Genomic DNA, 14,814 nt, shown 5'->3' with positions numbered 1-14,814 from the left:
TACTGTCTGGTTTAGTTTAATAACACCATTACCTGACCAGGTAAACTACTGTCTGGTTTAGTATAATAACACCATTACCTGACCAGGTAAACTACTGTCTGGTTTAGTATAATAACACCATTACCTGACCAGGTAAAACTACTGTCTGGTTTAGTATAATAACACCCATTACCTGACCAGGTAATACTGTCTGGTTTAGTATAATAACACCATTACCTGACCAAGGTAAACTACTGTCTGGTTTAGTTTAATAACACCATTACCTGACTAGTTCTAACCCCCAACCCTAACCCCTAGCCCCTAACCTTTAACCCTAACCTTTAACCTCTAACCAACCCCTAACCTTTAACCCCTAACCTTTAACCCCTCCTACCTTGTTCTTACTGTGAATTAACAGATCTATAACTCGCTCGCCAACCTGGTCGTTGTTCTAACCCCTAACCCCTAAACCCTAACCTTAACCCCTAACCCTAACCCCTAGCCCCTAACCCCAGCCCCTAACCCCTAACCTTTAACTTCTAACCCCTAACCCCAGCCCCTAACCCTAGCCCCTAACCTCCTTTAACCTTTAACCCCTAGCCTCTAACCCCTAACCCCTAGCCCCCAACCCCAACCTTTAACCCATAACCCCTAACGCCCACCCCCTAGCCCCTAGCCCCCAACCCCCAACCCCTAGCCCCTAACCCCTAACCTTTAACCCCTAACCCCTAACCCCTAGCCCCTAACCCTAACCTCTAACCCCAACCCCAGCCTCTAACCCTAACCCCTAGCCCCTAACCCCTAACCTTTAACCCAACCCCTAACGCCTAACCCCAGCCCCTAGCCCCTAACCCCTAACCCCTAACCTTAACCCCTAACCTTTAACCTTTAACCCCTAACCCAACCCCTAGCCCCAACCCCTAACCCCTAGCCCCTAACCTTACCAACCTAACCCCAGCCCCCTAACCCCTAACCTTTAACACTCTAACCCCCAACCTTTAACCCCTAACCTTTAGCCCCTAACCCCAACCCTAGCCCTCAACCCCTAGCCCCTAACCCCTAACCTTCAACCCTAGCCCCTAACCCCTAACCCCTAGCCCCTAACCCCTAGCCCCCAACCCCCTAACCTTCAACCCCTAGCCCCTAACCCCCAACCCCTAGCCCCCTAGCCCCTAACCTTTAACCTCTAACCCCTAACCTTTAACCCCTAACCCCTAACCCCTAACCTTAACCTCTAACCCTAACCTTAACCCCTAGCCCCTAGCCCCTAACCCCTAGCCCCTAACCCCTAACCTTTAACCTCTAACCTTTAACCCTCCTACCTTGTTCTTGCTGTGACTGAACAGATCCAGAACTTCCTGTCCAACCTGGTCGTAGTTCTAACCCCTAACCCCTAGCCCCTAGCCCCCTAACCCCTAGCCCCTAGCCCCTAACCTTTAACCTCTAACCTTTAACCCCTCCTACCTTGTTCTTGCTGTGACTGAACAGATCCAGAACTTCCTGTGGCCAACCTGGTTCGTAGTTCCAACCCCTAACCCCTAACCCCTAGCCCCTAGCCCCTAACCCCCAACCCCTAGCCCAACCCCAACCTTAACCCCAACCTTTAACCCCTAACCCCTAGCCCCTAGCCCTCCCAACCCCCAACCCCTAGCCCCTAACCCCTAGCCCCTAACCCCAACCCCTAACCTCAACCCCTAACCTTTAACCCCTCCTACCTTGTTCTTGCTGTGACTGAACAGATCCAGAACTTCCTGTCCAACCTGGTTCGTAGTTCCTAACCCTAACCCCTAACCCCCTAGCACCTAGCCCCTAACCCTAGCCCCTAACCCCAACCCCCAGCCCTAACCCCTAACCTTTAACCCCTAACCTTTAACCCCTAACTCACCCCTACCCCTAACCCTAACCCCTAACCCCAACTAACCCAATCCTAACCCCTAACCTTTAACCCCTCCTACCTTGTTCTTGCTGTGACTGAACAGATCCAGAACTTCCCTGTCCAACCTGGTCGTAGTTCTAACCCCTAACCCCTAACCCCTAGCCCCTAGCCCCTAACCCCAACCCCTAGCCCTAACCCCTAACCCCTAACCTTTAACCCCTAACCCCTAACCCCCAGCCCCTAACCCCTAACCCCCAACCTCTAACCCCTAACCTTTAACCCTCCTACCTTGTTCTTTTTGCGACTGAACAGATCCAGAACTTCCTGTCCAACCTGGTCGTAGTTCTAACCCCTAACCCCTAACCCTAGCCCCTAACCCCTAACCCCTAACCCCTAGCCCCTAACCCCAGCCCCTAGCCCCCTAACCCCTAACCCCTAGCCCCTAGCCCTAACCCCTAACCTTTAACCCCAAACCCTAACCCCTCCTACCTTGTTCTTGCTGTGGCTGAACAGATCCAGAACTTCCCTGTCCAACCTGGTCGAAGTTCTAACCCCTAACCCCTAACCCCCAGCCCCTAGCCCCTAACCCCAGCCCCTAACCTTTAACCCCTCCTACCTTGTTCTTGCTGTGGCTGAACAGATCCAGAACTTCCTGTCCAACCTGGTCGTAGTTCCAACCCCTAAACCCCTCAACCCCAACCTTTAACCCCTCCTACCTTGTTCTTGCTGTGGCTGAACAGATCCAGAACTTCCTGTCCAACCTGGTCGTAGTTCTAACCCCTAGCCCCTAACCCCTCAACCTTTAACCCCTCCCCTGTTCTTTGCTGTGACTGAACAGATCCAGAACTTCCTGTCCAACCTGGTCGTAGTTCTAACCCCTAACCCTAACCCCTAGCCCCCTAACCCCTAACCCCTAACCTTTAACCCCTAGCCCCTAACCCCTAACCTTTAACCCTCCTACCTTGTTCTTGCTGTGGCTGAACAGATCCAGAACTTCCTACAACCTGGTCGTAGTTCTTATCCAGAAACTTGTGAACCTACAGTGAGATGACAGAAGGTACAGAGCAGGAAGAAACCAGATGGTCCGTCTCATTTCCTGTGTGTGTGTGTAAGACGGGATGTTTTCATGGTCCGTCTCATTTCCCCTGTGGTGTTAAGACGGATGTTTTCATGGTCCGTCTCATTTCCTGTGGTGTGTGTGTAAGACGGGATGTTTTCATGGTCCGTCTCATTTCCTGTGGTGTGTGCAAGACGGGATGTTTTTCATGGTCTGTCCCATTTCCTGTGGTGTGTGAAGACGGGATGTTTTCATGGTCGGTCTCATTTCCTGTGGTTTGTGTGTAATACGGGATGTTTTCATGGTCCGTCTCATTTCCTGGGTGTGTAAGATGGGATGTTTTCATGGTCTGTCTCATTTCCTGTGGTGTGGGTATTATGGGATGTTTTCATGGTCTGTCTCATTTCCTGTGGTGTGGGTATTATGGATGTTTTCATGGTCTGTCTCATTTCCTGTGGTGTGGGTAATATGGGGATGTTTTCATGGTCCGTCTCATTTCCTGTGGTGTGGGTAACTATGGGATGTTTTCATGGTCTGTCTCATTTCCTGTGGTGTGTGTAAGATGGGATGTTTTCATGGTCTGTCTCATTTCCTGTGGTGTGGGTAATATGGGATGTTTTCATGGTCGTCTCATTTCCTGTGGTGTGTGTAATATGGGATGTTTTCATGGTCCGTCCCATTTCCTGTGGTGTGGGTATTATGGGATGTTTTCATGGTCCGTCTCATTTCCTGTGGTGTGGGTAATATGGGATGTTTTCATGGTCCGTCTCATTTACTGTGGTGTGTATTAGTGGGATGTTTTCATGGTCTGTCTCATTTCCTGTGGTGTGGGTATTATGGGATGTTTTCATGGTCTGTCCCATTTCCTGTGGTGTGTGTAATATGGGATGTTTTCATGGTCTGTCTCATTTACTGTGGTGTGTATTATGGGATGTTTTCATGGTCCGTCCCATTTCCTGTGGTGTGGGTAATATGGGATGTTTTCATGGTCTGTCTCATTTACTGTGGTGTGTATTATGGGATGTTTTCATGGTCCGTCTCATTTCCTGTGGTGTTGGAATATGGGATGTTTCATGGTCTGTCTCTATTTCCTGTGGTGTGGGTAATATGGGATGTTTTCATGGTCTGTCTCATTTCCTGTGGTGTGGGTAATATGGATGTTTTTCATGGTCCGTCTCATTTCCTGTGGTGTGGGTAAGACGGGATGTTTTCATGGTCTGTCCCATTTCCTGTGGTGTGGGTATTATGGGATGTTTTCATGGTCTGTCTCATTTCCTGTGGTGTGGGTATTATGGGATGTTTTCACGGTCCGTCTCATTTCCTGTGGTGTGGGGAATATGGGATGTTTTCATGGTCCGTCTCATTTCCTGTGGTGTGTGTATTATGGGATGTTTTCATGGTCTGTCCCATTTCCTGTGGTGTGGGTATTATGGGATGTTTTCATGGTCTGTCTCATTTCCTGTGGTGTGGGTATTATGGGATGTTTTCATGGTCTGTCCCATTTCCTGTGGTGTGTATTATGGGATGTTTTCACGGTCCGTCTCATTTCCTGTGGTGTGTGAATATGGGATGTTTTCATGGTCCGTCTCATTTCCTGTGGTGTGTGTATTATGGGATGTTTTCATGGTCTGTCCCCATTTCCTGTGGTGTGGGTATTATGGGATGTTTTCATAGTCCGTCTCATTTCCTGTGGTGTGGGTAATATGGGATGTTTTCATGGTCTGTCTCATTTCCTGTGGTGTGTATTATGGGATGTTTTTCATGGTCCGTCTCATTTACTGTGGTGTGTATTATGGGATGTTTTCATGGTCCGTCTCATTTCCTGTGGTGTGGGTAATATGGGATGTTTTCATGGTCTGTCTCATTTCCTGTGGTGTGGGTATTATGGGATGTTTTCACGGTCCGTCTCATTTCCTGTGGTGTGTGTAAGATGGGATGTTTTCATGGTCCGTCTCATTTCCTGTGGTGTGGGTAATATGGGATGTTTTCATGGTCCGTCTCATTTCCTGTGGTGTGGGTAAGACGGGATGTTTTCATGGTCTGTCCCATTTCCTGTGGTGTGGGTATTATGGGATGTTTTCATGGTCTGTCTCATTTCCTGTGGTGTGGGTATTAATGGGATGTTTTCACGGTCCGTCTCATTTCCTGTGTGTGTGTGGAATATGGGATGTTTTCTTGGTCCGTCTCATTTCCTGCGGTGTGTGGAATATGGGATGTTTTCATGGTCCGTCTCATTTCCCTGTGGTGTGTGGAATATGGGATGTTTTCATGGTCTGTCTCATTTCCTGTGGTGTGGGTAATATGGGATGTTTTCATGGTCCGTCCCATTTACTGTGGTGTGTATTAATGGGATGTTTTCATGGTCTGTCCCATTTACCGTGGTGTGTATTATGGGATGTTTTCATGGTCCGTCTCATTTACTGTGGTGTGTATTAAGTGGGATGTTTTCATGGTCCGTCTCATTTCCTGTGGTGTGGGTAAGACGGGATGTTTTCATGGTCTGTCCCATTTCTGTGGTGTGGGTATTATGGGATGTTTTCATGGTCCGTCTCATTTCCTGTGGTGTGGGTATTATGGGATGTTTTCAAGGTCCGTCTCATTTCCTGTGGTGTGTGGAATATGGGATGTTTTCATGGTCCGTCTCATTTCCTGTGGTGTGGGTAATATGGGATGTTTTCATGGTCCGTCCCATTTCCGTGGTGTGTGGGAATATGGGATGTTTTCATGGTCTGTCTCATTTCCTGTGGTGTGTAATATGGGATGTTTTTCATGGTCTGTCCCATTTACGTGGTGTGTATTATGGGATGTTTTCATGGTCTGTCTCATTTACTGTGGTGTGTATTATGGGATGTTTTCATGGTCTGTCTCATTTACCGTGGTGTGTATTATGGGATGTTTTTCATGGTCTGTCCCATTTACCGTGGTGTGTATTATGGGATGTTTTCATGGTCTGTCCCATTTACCGTGGTGTGTATTATGGGATGTTTTCATGGTCTGTCCCATTTACCGTGGTGGGTATTATGTAGAAGTTTTACATGACAGAGTGTTTGGTGACATTTATATAGTTTAGGAAGCCAGATGAGAGGAGAGACATGATAGTCATTTAACAGACGTTCTCATCCAGAGAGACTTAGTTACATTAACATCAGGTGTGTGTGTACCTGGCAGGTGTGTGTGTGTGTTATCCTGGCAGGTGTGTGTGTGTGTGTGTACCTGGCAGGTGTGTGTGTGTTCCTGGCAGGTGTGTGTGTGTACCTGGTAGGTGTGTGTGTGCCTGGCATTTGTGTGTGTGTACCTGGCAGGTGTGTGTGTGTGTACGTGTACCTGGCAGGTGTGTGTGTGTGTACCTGGCAGGTGTGTGTGTGTGTGTACCTGGTGTGTGTGTGTGTGTGTACCTGGTAGGTGTGTGTGTGTACCTGGTGTGACCCCAGCGAAGTGTTTGATGGTGAATTCTGGGAGGGCATCTTTGGCTTCAGGTAGATCTTGTTGTTACCATGGTGTAGTGATTCTGGAGAGTGTGGTCTGTCGCCTAGCAACAGAGGAACAGAGCATCAACCAGTGTCTGTGTGCGTGTGTGTGTGTGTGTCTGTGTGTGTGTGTGTGTCTGTGTCTGTGTGTATGTGTGTGTGTGTGTGTGTGTGTGTGTGTGTGTGTGTGTGTGTGTGTGTGTGTGTGTGTGTGTGTGTGTGTGTCTGTGTGTGTGTGTAGTGTGTATAGTGTGTGTGTGTGTCTGTGTCTGTGTGTGTGTGTGTGTGTGTGTGTGTGTGTGTGTGTGTGTGTGTGTGAGTGTGAGTGTGTACCTGGGGGAAGCAGCTCTGATCGTCCAGGATCCTCAGTACTCCATGGGGCTTAGAGGAGATGAGGTCGATGCAGGCCTGGTTGTCGTTGAACGGGATGTCCTGCCACGGGATCTGCTCTCTGTTGTACTCCTCCCTGACAGACACTGACATACAGGCTTCGTAACGCATTATAACACTTTGGAACAGGACATAATCTGCTCCCCTGTTGTACTCCTCCTGACAGACACACGACATACAGGCTTTGTAACGCATTATAACACTTTGGAACAGGACATACAGCCACGGGATCTGCTCCTTGTTGTACTCCTCCCTGACAGACACACGACATACAGGCTTCATAACGCATTATACGAACAGGACATAATCTGCTCTCTGTTGTACTCCTCCTGACAGACACACGACATACAGGCTTCGTAACGCATTATAACACTTTGGAACAGGACATAGAGCCAGGGATATGCTCCCCTTCTGTCCTCCTATAACCCTGCCTCTTCGATGAGTATCTGATATAAGACATGTCAGTCTCCTGTCCGAGCGTTTCGCTCGACCTGAGGTAGAGTATCTCATGATAAGCTGTAGACCACACTACCTACCTAGAGAGATTTCATCTGTATTTTATCGTAGCTGTTTACATACCACCACAGACCGATGCACTAAAACCGCACTGAATGAACTGTATTCCGCCGTAAGCAAACAGGAAAAAAACGTTCAGCCAGAGCCAGGGACTTTAATCAGTTTTAACACATTTCTATCAGCATGTTAAAAGTGCAACCAGAGGGGGAAGAACTCTGGACCACCTTCTACTCAGACACAGAGACGCTGTACAAAGCTCTCCCTCGCCCTCCATTTGGTAAATCTGACCATAATTCTATCCTCCTGATTCCTGCATACAGTCAAAAACTAAAGCAGGAAGCACCAGTGACTCGGTCTATAAAAAAAGTGGTCAGATGAAGCAGATGCTTAACTACAGGACTGTTTTGCTATCACAGACTGGAACATGTTCCGGGATTCTTCCGATGGCATTGAGGAGTACACCACATCAGTCACTGGCTTCATCAATAAGTGCATCGAGGACGTCGTCCCCACAGTGACTGTACGTACATTCTCCAACCAGAAGCCATGGATTACAGGCAACATCCGCACTGAGCTAAAGGGTAGAGCTGCCGCTTTCAAGGAGCGGGACTCTAACCCGGAAGCTTATAAGAAATCCCGCTATGCCCTCCGACGAACCATCAAACAGGCAAAGCGTCAATACAGGACTAAGATTGAATCGTACTACACCGGCTCTGATGCTCGTCGGATGTGGCAGAACTTACAAACCATTATAGACTACAAAGGGAAGCACAGCCGAGAGCTGCCCAGTGACACGAGCCTACCAGACGAGCTAAACTACTTCTATGTTCGCTCCGAGGCAAATAACACTGAAACGTGCATGAGAGCACCAGCTGTTCCGGATGACTGTGTGATCACGCTCTCCATAGCCGATGTGAGTAAGACCTTTAAACAGGTACAACATTCACGGTCCTGTTCCCCCAATCAATTGCCTGACACAACAGTGGTAGGCCTGATCACAGACAACGACGAGACAGCCTATAGGGAGGAGATTTGAGACCTGGCCGTGTGGTGCCAGGACAACAACCTCTCCCTCAACGTGATCAAGACTAAGGAGATGATTGTGGACTACAGGAAAAGGAGGACCGAGCACGCCCCCATTCTCATCGACGGTGCTGCAGTGGAGCACGTTGAGAGCTTCAACTTCCTTGGTGTCCACATCACCACATCCCCAACAAACTAACATGGTCCAAGCACACCAAGACAGTCGTGAAGAGGGCACGACAAAACCTATTCCCCCTCAGGAGACTGAAAAAATTTGCCATGGGTCCTAAGATCCTCAAAAGGTTCGACAGCTGCACAATCGAGAGCATCCTGACTGGTTGCATCACTGCCTGGTATGGCAACTGCTTGGCCTCCGACCACAAGGCACTACAGGAGTGGTACAGGCGGCCCAGTACATCACTGGGGCCAAGCTTCCTGCCATCCAGGACCTCTATACCAGGCGGTGTCAGAGGAAAGCCCTAAAAATTGTCAAAGACTCCAGCCACCCCAGTCATAGACTGTTCTCTCTGCTACCGCAAGGCAAGCGGTACCGGAACGCCAAGTCTAGGTTCAAAAGGCTTCTAAACAGCTTCTACCTCCAAGCCATAAGACTCCTTAACATCTAATCAAATGGCTACCCGGACTATTTGCATTATATGCCTGTAATATGTGGTTGTCCCACCTAGCAATCACCTAGCTATCTTCAGATGAATGCAGTAACTGTATGTCTGTCTGGATAAGAACGTCTGCTAAATGACCAACATGTTAATGTAAAATAACATGCTTCATAAGGCTTCATAAGGCTTCATACACACACTAACAATTATAACAGGTCATCCCGCCACAGGATCTGCTCCCTGCTGTACTTCTCCTGACAGGCAGATGACAAACAGGCTTCATACAGGCTTCATAACACGTAACAAACCCTCACCTGTTCCTGTCTGAAAACGATCCCGTTGAAGAGGAACTGCAGGTACTCATTAGCATAGTTAATACAGAGCTGCTCAAAGCTGTTGAAGGACAGGTCCTGGAGGAGACAGAGATACTGGGTTAGATAGGGCTAACTGACAGGTCCTGGAGGAGGAGACAGAGATACTGGGTTAGATAGGGCTAACTGACAGGTCCTGGAGGAGGAGACAGAGATACTGGGTTAGATAGGGCTAACTGACAGGTCCTGGAGGAGGAGACAGAGATACTGGGTTAGATAGGGCTAACTGACAGGTCCTGGAGGAGACAGAGATACTGGGTTAGATAGGGCTAACTGACAGGTCCTGGAGTAGAGACAGAGATACTGGGTTAGATAGGGCTAACTGACAGGTCCTGGAGGAGACAGAGATACTGGGTTAGATAGGGCTAACTGACAGGTCCTGGAGGAGGAACAGAGATACTGGGTTAGATAGGGCTAACTGACAGGTCCTGGAGGAGAGACAGAGATACTGGGTTAGATAGGGCTAACTGACAGGTCCTGGAGGAGACAGAGATACTGGGTTAGATAGGGCTAACTGACAGGTCCTGGAGGAGGAGACAGAGATACTGGGTTAGATAGGGCTAACTGACAGGTCCTGGAGGAGACAGAGATACTGGGTTAGATAGGGCTAACTGACAGGTCCTGGAGGAGGAGACAGAGATACTGGGTTAGATAGGGCTAACTGACAGGTCCTGGAGGAGACAGAGATACTGGGTTAGATAGGGCTAACTGACAGGTCCTGGAGGAGAGGCAGAGATACTGGGTTAGATAGGGCTAACTGACAGGTCCTGGAGGAGAGACAGAGATACTGGGTTAGATAGGGCTAACTGACAGGTCCTGGAGGAGACAGAGATACTGGGTTAGATAGGGCTAACTGACAGGTCCTGGAGGAGAACAGAGATACTGGGTTAGATAGGGCTAACTGACAGGTCCTGGAGGAGGACAGAGATACTGGGTTAGATAGGGCTAACTGACAGGTCCTGGAGGAGGACAGAGATACTGGGTTAGATAGGGCTAACTGACAGGTCCTGGAGGAGACAGAGATACTGGGTTAGATAGGGCTAACTGACAGGTCCTGGAGGAGACAGAGATACTGGGTTAGATAGGGCTAACTGACAGGTCCTGGAGGAGACAGAGATACTGGGTTAGATAGGGCTAACTGACAGGTCCTGGAGGAGGGACAGAGATACTGGGTTAGATAGGGCTAACTGACAGGTCCTGGAGGAGGAGACAGAGATACTGGGTTAGATAGGGCTAACTGACAGGTCCTGGAGGAGACAGAGATACTGGGTTAGATAGGGCTAACTGACAGGTCCTGGAGGAGACAGAGATACTGGGTTAGATAGGGCTAACTGACAGGTCCTGGAGGAGACAGAGATACTGGGTTAGATAGGGCTAACTGACAGGTCCTGGAGGAGGAGACAGAGATACTGGGTTAGATAGGGCTAACTGACAGGTCCTGGAGGAGACAGAGATACTGGGTTAGATAGGGCTAACTGACAGGTCCTGGAGGAGACAGAGATACTGGGTTAGATAGGGCTAACTGACAGGTCCTGGAGGAGACAGAGATACTGGGTTAGATAGGGCTAACTGACAGGTCCTGGAGTGAGACAGAGATACTGGGTTAGATAGGGCTAACTGACAGGTCCTGGAGTGGAGACAGAGATACTGGGTTAGATAGGGCTAACTGACAGGTCCTGGAGGAGGAGACAGAGATACTGGGTTAGATAGGGCTAACTGACAGGTCCTGGAGGAGGAGACAGAGATACTGGGTTAGATAGGGCTAACTGACAGGTCCTGGAGGAGACAGAGATACTGGGTTAGATAGGGCTAACTGACAGGTCCTGGAGGAGACAGAGATACTGGGTTAGATAGGGCTAACTGACAGGTCCTGGAGGAGACAGAGATACTGGGTTAGATAGGGCTAACTGACAGGTCCTGGAGGAGGAGACAGAGATACTGGGTTAGATAGGGCTAACTGACAGGTCCTGGAGGAGACAGAGATACTGGGTTAGATAGGGCTAACTGACAGGTCCTGGAGGAGACAGAGATACTGGGTTAGATAGGGCTAACTGACAGGTCCTGGAGGAGGAGACAGAGATACTGGGTTAGATAGGGCTAACTGACAGGTCCTGGAGGAGACAGAGATACTGGGTTAGATAGGGCTAACTGACAGGTCCTGGAGGAGGGAGACAGAGATACTGGGTTAGATAGGGCTAACTGACAGGTCCTGGAGGAGGAGACAGAGATACTGGGTTAGATAGGGCTAACTGACAGGTCCTGGAGGAGGAGACAGAGATACTGGGTTAGATAGGGGCTAACTGACAGGTCCTGGAGGAGGAACAGAGATACTGGGTTAGATAGGGCTAACTGACAGGTCCTGGAGGAGAACAGAGATACTGGGTTAGATAGGGCTAACTGACAGGTCCTGGAGGAGGAGACAGAGATACTGGGTTAGATAGGTCTAACTGACAGGTCCTGGAGGAGACAGAGATACTGGGTTAGATAGGGCTAACTGACAGGTCCTGGAGGAGGAGACAGAGATACTGGGTTAGATAGGGCTAACTGACAGGTCCTGGAGGAGGAGACAGAGATACTGGGTTAGATAGGGCTAACTGACAGGTCCTGGAGGAGAGACAGAGATACTGGGTTAGATAGGGCTAACTGACAGGTCCTGGAGGAGGAGACAGAGATACTGGGTTAGATAGGGCTAACTGACAGGTCCTGGAGGAGGAGACAGAGATACTGGGTTAGATAGGGCTAACTGACAGGTCCTGGAGGAGGAGACAGAGATACTGGGTTAGATAGGGCTAACTGACAGGTCCTGGAGGAGACAGAGATACTGGGTTAGATAGGGCTAACTGACAGGTCCTGGAGGAGACAGAGATACTGGGTTAGATAGGGCTAACTGACAGGTCCTGGAGGAGAGACAGAGATACTGGGTTAGATAGGGCTAACTGACAGGTCCTGGAGGAGACAGAGATACTGGGTTAGATAGGGCTAACTGACAGGTCCTGGAGGAGGAGACAGAGATACTGGGTTAGATAGGGCTAACTGACAGGTCCTGGAGGAGACAGAGATACTGGGTTAGATAGGGCTAACTGACAGGTCCTGGAGAGGAGACAGAGATACTGGGTTAGATAGGGCTAACTGACAGGTCCTGGAGAGACAGAGATACTGGGTTAGATAGGGCTAACTGACAGGTCCTGGAGGAGGAGACAGAGATACTGGGTTAGATAGGGCTAACTGACAGGTCCTGGAGGAGACAGAGATACTGGGTTAGATAGGGCTAACTGACAGGTCCTGGAGGAGGAGACAGAGATACTGGGTTAGATAGGGCTAACTGACAGGTCCTGGAGGAGGAACAGAGATACTGGGTTAGATAGGGCTAACTGACAGGTCCTGGAGGAGGAGACAGAGATACTGGGTTAGATAGGGCTAACTGACAGGTCCTGGAGGAGAACAGAGATACTGGGTTAGATAGGGCTAACTGACAGGTCCTGGAGGAGGAGACAGAGATACTGGGTTAGATACTATATTAATAATAATGGAAACACAAGTTAACGAGGGATTCAAGGTATATTGAAATCAGGTGCTTCTACACAGGTGGTGTTCCTGAGTTAATTAAGCAATTATCATGGTTAAAGGTAATGTATTTAAAAAATATATATAATAATAATTTAACCTTTATTTAACTAGGCAAGTCAGTTAAGAACAAATTCTTATTTATGCCAAGGTGTATTAAAGCTGTTCTGATTGGTGGTTGCCCAACGCCCTATTAAAACACATTACGTTGGTGTTTCCTTTATTCTGGTAGTTACCTGTTCATCCACTCTGATACTTACAGCACCAGTCAAACGTTTGTACACACCTACTCATTCAAGGCTTTTTCTTAACTTTTTACTATTTTCTACATTGTTGAATAATAGTGAAGACATCAAATCTATGAAATAACACAATATGGAATCATGTAGTAACCAAAAAATATATATATATTTAATTTTCAAAGTAGCCACCCCTTTGCCTTGATGACAGCTTTGAACACTCTTGGTATTCTCTCAACCAGCTTCATGCAATGCAATATTAGGAAGGGGTTTTAGTGGACAGAGCGTGGTGTCGAGGGGTGGATGGAGCGAGAGATGGAGGGACGGAGGAGGGAGAGAGAGATGGAGGGAGAGAGAGATGGAGGGACGAGGGGAGGGAGAGAGAGATGGAGGGACGGAGGGAGGGAGAGAGAAAGTGGAGGGAGGGAGAGATGGAGGGACAGATGGAGGGAGGGAGAGAGAGAGGTGGAGGAGGGAGGGAGGGAGGGAGGGAGGGAGAGAGAGAGAGATGGAGGGACGAAGGGAGGAGAGAGAGAGTGAGAGATGGAGGGACAGACGTGGAGAGAGGAGAGAGAGATGGAGGGAGGGAGAGATGGAGGAATGGAGGACGAAGGGAGGAGAGAGATGGAGGGAGAGAGAGATGGAGGGACAGATGAAGGGAAGAGAGAGAGGAGAGGGAGTGGAAGGACGGAGGAGGGAGGGAGAGGAGGGAGGGAGGGAGAGAGAGGAGGGAGGAGGGAGAGAGAGGAGGAGAAAGGTGGAGGAGAGAGAGTGGAGGAGAGAGAGATGGAGGGAGAGAGAGGGAGGAGATGGAGGGTGGAGGAGAGAGAGAGGAGAGAGGGGGGAGGGAGGGAGGGAGGAGGGAGGGAGGCAGGGAGAGGTGGAGGGAAGGATAAAGTGGAGTACCTCAAAGCCATATATATCCAGTACAGATATTGACAGAGCGTGATGTCGAGGGTAAACCTGTCCATTAATCCTCTCAGTCAGCCAGTGGAACAACAGAGAGTACAGGATCTTGGCAACAGCATCTCTGGAGCAGGAGACAGACAGACAGACAGACAGACAGACAGACAGACAGACAGACAGACAGACAGACAGACAGACAGACAGACAGACAGACAGACAGACAGATTAACAAGTGGCATGTCTACAGCACGCTGAAGAGTGCATGCTGGGAGTTGTAGTGAAGTTAGAGCGCGCTGAAGAGTGCATGCTGGGAGTTGTAGTGAAGTTAGAGCGTGCGGGTCCTACCTGGCGTCTACAGCGCGCTGAAGAGTGCATGCTGGGAGTTGTAGTGAAGTTAGAGCATGCGGGTCCTACCTGGCGTCTACAGCGCGCTGAAGAGTGCATGCTGGGAGTTGTAGTGAAGTTAGAGCATGCGGGTCCTACCTGGCGTCTACAGCACGCTGAAGAGTGCATGCTGGGAGTTGTAGTGAAGTAAGAGTGCATGCTGGGAGTTGTAGTGAAGTTAGAGCGTGCGGGTCCTACCTGGCGTCTACAGCGCGCTGAAGAGTGCATGCTGGGAGTTGTAGTGAAGTTAGAGTGCATGCTGGGAGTTGTAGTGAAGTTAGAGCGTGCGGGTCCTACCTGGCGTCAACAGCGCGCTGAAGAGTGCATGCTGGGAGTTGTAGTGAAGTTAGAGCGTGCGGGTCCTACCTGGCGTCTACAGCGCGCTGAAGAGTGCATGCTGGGAGTTGTAGTGTTTTAGAGCGCGC

The 14,814-nt window shown here is 49.4% G+C and overlaps 1 pseudogene; it reads right to left on the bottom strand.

The window, feature by feature from the left end:
* Positions 1–2,816: 2,816 nt before the first annotated feature.
* LOC123732810 (unconventional myosin-XV-like) overlaps positions 2,817–14,814 on the bottom strand; it is a 67,749-nt pseudogene continuing 55,751 nt past the window's right edge.

Source organism: Salmo salar, unplaced genomic scaffold, assembly GCF_905237065.1.
Source record: "Salmo salar unplaced genomic scaffold, Ssal_v3.1, whole genome shotgun sequence".
Taxonomy (NCBI): domain Eukaryota; kingdom Metazoa; phylum Chordata; class Actinopteri; order Salmoniformes; family Salmonidae; genus Salmo; species Salmo salar.
Note: the sequence above shows the minus strand (reverse complement) of the source record. Positions and strands in the feature narration are given on the sequence as shown.